This window comes from Indicator indicator, chromosome 30 (genome assembly GCF_027791375.1).
Source record: "Indicator indicator isolate 239-I01 chromosome 30, UM_Iind_1.1, whole genome shotgun sequence".
NCBI classification, from domain to species: Eukaryota; Metazoa; Chordata; class Aves; order Piciformes; family Indicatoridae; genus Indicator; species Indicator indicator.
The window spans coordinates 5,399,187-5,406,918 of record NC_072039.1 but is presented as its reverse complement, the minus strand read 5'-3'; positions in this window follow the sequence as shown (position 1 = coordinate 5,406,918).

Below are 7,732 nucleotides of genomic sequence, written 5' to 3'. Positions count from 1 at the left end.
AGAACACACTGCAGCTCTCCTCGGCGCTGGGGCGGCGGCGAAGCTAATGGTTTCTATTACAGGCGTGTGGGGAGGGTGGCTGTGGCATGCACATCTGTCTGCAAAATAGATGTTAGCTTTAGGAACTGCCTAAACACCTTCATTTCCCCAGCAAACGGGGACGGCAGCAGAGCTTTCTTTTGGGCTCCCTCCCTGCGTGGCAGGCAGGTGATTGACAGGGCTCAGAGCTGAAAGCCCGCACGTGCTCCCACTGTAAATGGTAATGCTTGAAAGCAGCAGCCCATGCAGACTGCTTCAGACTTGAACTCAGTTACTCTAATGAGGATTTCCACACACATACACATGCAAAAAGAGAGTCTACACATCGTCAGTGCAAAGGGAAAGAAAAAAAAACAAACCAAACAAACAAAACAAAAAAACCCACAAACCCAAAACCCCACAACAGCGAAATAAACAGCTGGTGGAGTGAAATACGAGGTTAGAGCCCTCTCTGATTCAAGAGCAGATTATTAAAACAGCTATAAAGATGGTGTTGGCATCTCTTGAAATGAGTTTGTTACATTCAGAAGAGGCAGTTACATATGACAAACCATTTTCTGTTTAATTAGAGGGCTCTGTGTGGAACACTTCCAGGCGGAGGAGGGGAGCAGATTGCTACCCAGCATCTCAATTATGGGACAGAGCCTTAACGATTCAACATGCAAAATGTTTTCAACTGACCGCAGAGAATCCGAAAGGGAAAAAGGGGGGGGGAAAGGGTTTTGTTTGTTCAGCAGGGTTAAGAGCTTTCTGCTAATCTGCAAAATGCCAAGTTGGGCTTTCCTGCCACACTTTTGATTGCTTAAGGTTTATTTCTGCCCAAAGAATGGCTTCCACATGCTGGCTGAAAAAAAAAACCACAACCCAAAACCCAACCAAAAACTTCCATGGGGAAAACCACAACAGAGATACTTGGTTGTCCAGTGCTAGGGAAGAGCTTTTAGGTCTTCCAAGCAGGTGAAATAAGAGGTGGCTCATGAATAGAGAAGGACCTGGGTATTGTCACCAAAGCTCTGAAAGTAAGCAAGCACAGAAAGGAAATTCTAAGCTAATACAAGTTAAATATAGGTTATGTTAGCTGCATTTTACAAGCACTAAGAATGTTATTGGAGAAAGCTGTCATTTTTAATGACAGCACAAGCTCCAATTACCAGATAGCTGATACACTTGGGAGTTGGAAGGGTTTTTTTTTAATAAATCACTTGAAATCTAAAAAAACCTTCATTATCAGCTTCTGAGTTGGATGTAAATAACTTCACCTGGTGCTAAGAAGTTTAACATTTCACAGGGCACACGAACTACTTAAAGCCAAATGGAGCTTCAGCTTCCTGGCAATTTAAAAGCAGTTTATGGCAACTTAAGCAGCAGTAGAGGCTGGGCTGCAATCAGAGCCAGCAGAGGAAGGTGAGCAAGGGGAAGGGAGATGTGGTGAGCTACCACCCACAGGTCAACCAAAACTATGGGGATGCAGCACCACTGAAGCCTGAATTAAGGCAGGAACACACACAAGCTGCAGATCATCTGTCAGTTCAGGGAGAAGACTAAATCTTGCTTCTGGGCTTAAGAAAGGATACTTCAGTTGATGATGTTTATCACCTTGAGCCTACACCAAGCATACACTGGGGCTGCTTTAAAAAACACAAACAGCCACACTGATAGGAAATCCTCTGATAGCCTTCTCCCAGGTCTATCAAGATGTCCCTTGGCCTTCCTGTGTTTCTATTGCTTGTCAAGGTCAGCAAATCCAAAAGCAAGTCCTCCCCCTGCCTCCAAAAAAAAAAAAAAAATTAAATAATCTACAAACATGCTTACAAAAAGCAGAAAGCTGCTTGGAAAAGTCTGGTTTCCCAGCTGGAAGAAACAGCACCACACACATGGTTGCTCTAGCTCCGAAAGAAAGAAAAACATCTAATGCAAGAGGGTACCAAAGCTAACCACTCCAAATCCAAGTTCCCCCACAGATAATATGAAAGCCTTGCAGTCAGCAAGAAGAATGGCAACCTTCTAGCTTGTGGCAAGCAGAAAGTGGGATTGAATCATTGCTTGAAGAAGAACGTGTTTCGGTGTCTATAAATAACAACCTGTGAGGCACGGTGCCAAAGCAGCACAAAGTCAATATAGCTTTTTCTATATGGTGCTGTCAAACTTTACTTTTAGACAGTATATTAATTACATAGTCGATAATTGTGGGTTTCATTAGTGTATTAAATACCTCAATCAATAATATTTATCCTTCTCAGAGACAGTGTTCATCAAAAAAAAAAAAAAAACCCACACAAAAAAGAAAACAAAAAAAAAGGAGAGGGAAGAGTATTTTTGATCCTGCAGTTCAAAAAGTCAGTGCAGCATAGCAGCAAGGCTTTAATGGAAAACATAAAACACTAGAAACAGACAAAAATTGGATTATTACTCTTATTTTTCAGCCTTTTGTACAATAAGCCATGAGGGAATTCCAAGAGCTCAACTGATGGCCAAAAAAAAGGAAAGAAAAATTAGATTTCTTTCTCTTAATTGCCTGACAGTGATGTCAGAGTGGCCACGACAAACCTTCACATCTCTCATTTCTCCAACAGAGAAACCAGCACTCCCAGCTCTGCTCAGCCAGCTTTCCAAGGTGGAACTTCTCAAGAGCCAAGAACCCATTTCTGCTGCATCCCTGCATGGTCTTCTGCTGCAGTGCAGCTTTCGAGGTGCTTTTATCACCACCTGGACCATCCCTGGAAAGTCACCAGGAACAGACTCACACAGGACCTTCGCTGAGCTCAGCCAGGCTTGAGCACATTGGGCAACAGAAAAGGAACTCGGGAGGATATTTTTGTTTGTTTGCTTGCTTAAAACGTCCTTTTAAAGGGCAAGAAGTCTGGGAGAAAATGAAAAAGCCTTTGCAAGTGTCCAGGTTATTTTAAATAACTTGCAAGAGCAGTTATATACAAGAATGGAAAGGAAAAAGAGAAGCCAAGATTACTACAAGCAGCCTAGAAACACTCCCAAAGGCACGCTTTTGGCATGGCAGAGAGGCTGAATTTAACAACAAATCAATGCACTATAAACAGGAAAGGAAAAAAAAAACCAAACCCAACAAACTAAAAACAAACAACACCCCACTCCCCAAACACAAACACCTCAGTATTCAAACAAAATAGACAGAAAATGCTTAACAGTCCTTGTGAAAAAAAAAAAAAAAGAAAAAAAAAATCCATCTGGCAATTCAAAACCCCTCCCTGTTCCCTTTTCTTGGGCTGTTGGTTTGTTTTGGTGTTTGTTTTTAATATGCATATGAATGAAGCGTAAAAATGTAAACATGAAAACCAGAGGAAACCCAGAGAAGGTCTGTGGGCCTCTTGTGTCCTCACAGATAATATATTAAAGAGAATTTCCACTCCCTATAATAAGATCACTGATATTTACTGCACTCTTCCAATGTTTATAATGCAAAATATGCTGCAGACCACTCCTTTGCCTCAAACACAGGCTTTGGAAGTAGGCAGCCTGCTCCATTTCATGTTTGTTGTTGTTGTGTTTTTTGGGGTTTTTTGTGAGCCCTTTCTATAAATGTGACATGAAATTTCTCTTTCTTTCCCATCCAAATCACCTAAAACAGCCCTACAGCAACTCCTCCAGGCAGTGAAACCAGTCATGGGGAGGATGAAGTGCTCTGGGGTGGCGAATCCTCTCCAAAGTGGTCAGCAAAAGGGCTAATTTTAAAAAAAAAATAAATAAAAAAAGGAAAGATCATAGAATCATAGAATTGTTAGGGTTGGAAGGGACCTCAAGGATCATCCAGTTCCAACCCCCCTGCCATGGGTAAAGACAGCTCACACTAGATGAGGCTGATCAAAGACACATCCAGCCTGGCCTTAACCTCCAGGGATGAGGCTTCCACCACCTCCCTGGGCAACCTGTTCCAGTGTCTCACCACCCTCCTGGGGAAGAATTTCTTCCTAACATCCAATCTGAATCCACCCACTTCTAATTTTGCTCCATTCCCCCCAGTCCTATCACTACCTGACATCCTAAAAAGTCCCTCCCCAGCTTTCTTCTAGCCCCCTTCAGATACTGAAAGGCCACAATAAGGTCTTCTCAGAGCCTTCTCCTCTCCAGACTGAACAGCCCCAACTCTCAGTCTGTCTCCACAGGAGAGGAGCTCCAGCCCTCTGACCACCCTGGTGGCCCTTCTCTGGACACGTTCCAGCAGGTCCAGAACTGCATGCAGTACTCAAGATGGGAATGTTTTTTAGGAGGGGACCTAGAAGAGTCATGGTGAGGATGAAGTGCTCTGGCGTGGCCACTCTTCTCCAAAGTGGCCAGTCCAAGGGCTAATTAAAAAAAAAAAAAAAAAAAAAAAAAAAGGTAAAGAGAAAGATGATGACACAAGCCAGGGAAGGAAAGCATGTCTTCCTCCCCCCATCAAGATGTTGTGCTGTATCATGGGCAGCAAATGCAAATACCACTGAGAATTAGGAATCAAAACATCAGACTCATCAACTTCCACTCTCACACCCGTTGCACTAAAAGGACAATCCCATGGTGCTGGAACATGGAAGCCCACACACATAGTCATCCAAGCTGCCAGACACAGATTAACCAGGGTAAAGCAACCAGCTACCAAACACAGGCAGAGCAGGCACTCCTCATCTGGGCAAGACCACCACTTGTTCTTTACAACAGCTTGTAGGATCTATTACTCAAAGCTTTTGTTCGGAAAAAAAAAACAAAACACCATGCACAAAAAAGGCCAAACCCCCCCCCACCAACCAAAACTCCAACAAAGCAGATGATGTATCTTGACAACCAGATCTGACTCAAATGGTTTGAGTCTGTCCTCCAGAGACTCTCAAAGCTCAATAAAATTAATTTAAAATTCACAACCAATGAGAAAAATTAAATCCTAACTGAGAATTACTACCAACAGCAAACTACCTGAATGTGGCACACCAAGGCCTTCTCCAGATCTTCCCTTGGCCACACAGAATTGGATGTTCTCATGTAATTCTCCTGACACCTGCCTGTTTGAAACCAGCAGCCTCCCAACTGCATCTTGGCTTTTGTACATTTGATTTAGGAATCTTCACCTCCCAGATCTAGTGGTGACGTGTTCCAGCATCCTTTCAACTGAACAAACACACATTCAGCCCAGATAATGGCTGAGGCTGTCCAGCAATAACCTGGACACTAGCAGGGGGAGATTTGTGATGAAAGGAAGGAAGACACAGGCTTGTTTGCCAATAATCCCAATTAGCAGTGTGAGTCCACTCACTTCTACTTAATTAGCACAGTCAAGAGAGCCCAGAGCCTTCTGAAGTCCTATTTTCCATGGCCTGCGTCAGTGGCCCCAGGGTTTGGACAGTCATGACCACTTGGCAATGAGGTTAGAGGAGAGAAAGCAGACACTTCCCCAGCTTCCCTGCCCTTGCTCCTCAGCTAGATGGCTGCTTTTGATTGACAAATTATTTATTAACCAATTATCTTCACCACTTCAAGCCTGTGATCAGGGGAAGGAAGCAAGACATGCAGATAGATGCACATCTATTTTATCATATCCCCCTCTCAGAATTAATTTTGCTAAATTAGCTCTTCTAGGCCCCCTCCTAAAAAAGCTCCTCTGTCTCCTACTCAGCAGTGTAGTCCTCCTCTGTACTCGCCCCAGCTGAGATCCTTTTTTGCCTCCATGCATAGCAGACCAGAGCTGTACATCGCATTCGAGATGAGATCTCGCAGCAGAGGCTTATATAATGCTCTGGTACTTGTATAGCTACACTAGAAATACCTTGCCTTACATAGCTTGATGTTTTTATCATATACTAGCTGATTAGAGCATGATTAAAACCCTCCAACTCCTCAGTTCACTAATGAGCATCCACTTTGGAGCAGAGGGTTGGGTCCTCAAATAAATGACTTTTCACACAAACTGTTTTGAGTCGATTTTCTGCTCCTGCCCAAGGTCATTCAGCTGATCCTGTAAGATACCTTAATACTTTTGAGTATTGATACTTTCCATCTCCAGTGCTCTGATTGATGGCACAGCAAGCCCAGTGATATGGATGCACAGCAGTTCCCTGTGGAAGGAGCTGCCCCAGGTGTGCAACACCATCTCCAGGAAGCTGCAGTGCCAGCAGGTGGGTGCCAGTGCTTGTACAAACATCCTCCTGGAGGAAAGAGCCTCAAGGAACATTTTACATCACCACTTGTTACCAGTCCCCTCAGACTTGCAAGAAGGGATAGGAAGGGAGGAGCAGAACTGAAAGGACTGGTTAGCAGAGTGGAAAGAGAGATAATCATCACTAACCTGCCATTTGTCAATCCAGCCCCGTGCTGAGCACTGTCATTTTCTAGTCAATGCCTCGTAAGCAAGGTCAGGGGAAGAAATATGTCAATAAAAAAAAAAAGTGCAAGACATCAGCAGAAGAACCCAGTCATGATCCTCAGGATCCAGAAGAGAGGAAGGGGTTGTTGGTACAATTAATGGGCCCAGGCTAATGTCCTTCGTGTCCATCAACAGAAATGGCCTTTACGGTTCTTACACATAAAGACTTCAGATGAGAAACAGGAAATCACGAGAAGCAAAAGGGCACCAACTGAATACATGAAGAAACAGCACTCCATGGAGCAAAATAAATAAATAAACCTCACTTTTGCTAGCAGGGACCCACTGCAGCACTGCCTGGATGCTTGGAGCTGTGCAGCAAATGCCAAGCTGTGAGAGCTGCAGCCAGGGAACACATAATTAATGTGATTAGGAGCACACAGAGCTAGCATGCTCTGCTGACTGAAAAGCCCAGTAGCATAATTACTGTTTTCTGTAGCAGCTCTATGTCTGAACAAATCTCAAAGCCTGGTTAGTTTTAGACTGCTGTGTAAACGTCAATAAAAATCCCAGAAGTGCCAGCTCATCAGCATTCCCAGGCACAGAAATGGGGAAAATATCACTGCATTTCCATGCTGTTAACATCAGGCAAAGAAGTCTCCATTCCTCAGCCCTAACCTTAGAGTTTGTAATAAGGTAACATCTCCCCCAAGTGAATGCTTATTATGAAAGCTAATTAATTGCTTTCCAGTAATGATAAGTCTTTGGTGTTCAAAGAAAGCAAAATTCACGACGCAGGAATTCAACAGCCTTTATTGAAACAAAGATTTCCCCTGTTTAAGGACCTGCTTCTGATTAACTTCATTACAAATAAAACCCAAAGAAACTGAACATACAAACAGACAAACTATGTATAGGCAAGGAAAGTGAGCTGAAACCAGTCAAAAAAATCCATAGTATTAATTGAAGGAAAAAACTAAAGCAATGCTTTGTAGTTGCCTAGATTTCCCTGGGGTATGGAGAGTCAATGCTTATCTGCCTTCCTCAGAAGAGACAATTTTGATTAATATCAGACCCATCTGACTCAGTCTATTAAACCCTGAAGGAAGGATATTCTTCAGATATAAGAGATATGTCTTTGATTAATAATTCTACCATATTGCCATTCCAAGCATTAACAACTGCATGGCACCTGTGGAAAGAGAAAAGCCTTTGAATTCTATGGAAAGGAGCTAACTTGTACTAATGGACATGTTCTGCTTCACACCTCTGAGAGTCCTCTGCTCAACAACTCTAAGTGTCAAGGTTGTCACTACTTCCTTGCAAAGAGGAGACAATGGTTATAAAATTCAGCTTTACAGAGAGCAGAAAGCAAAGTTACTTCAGACA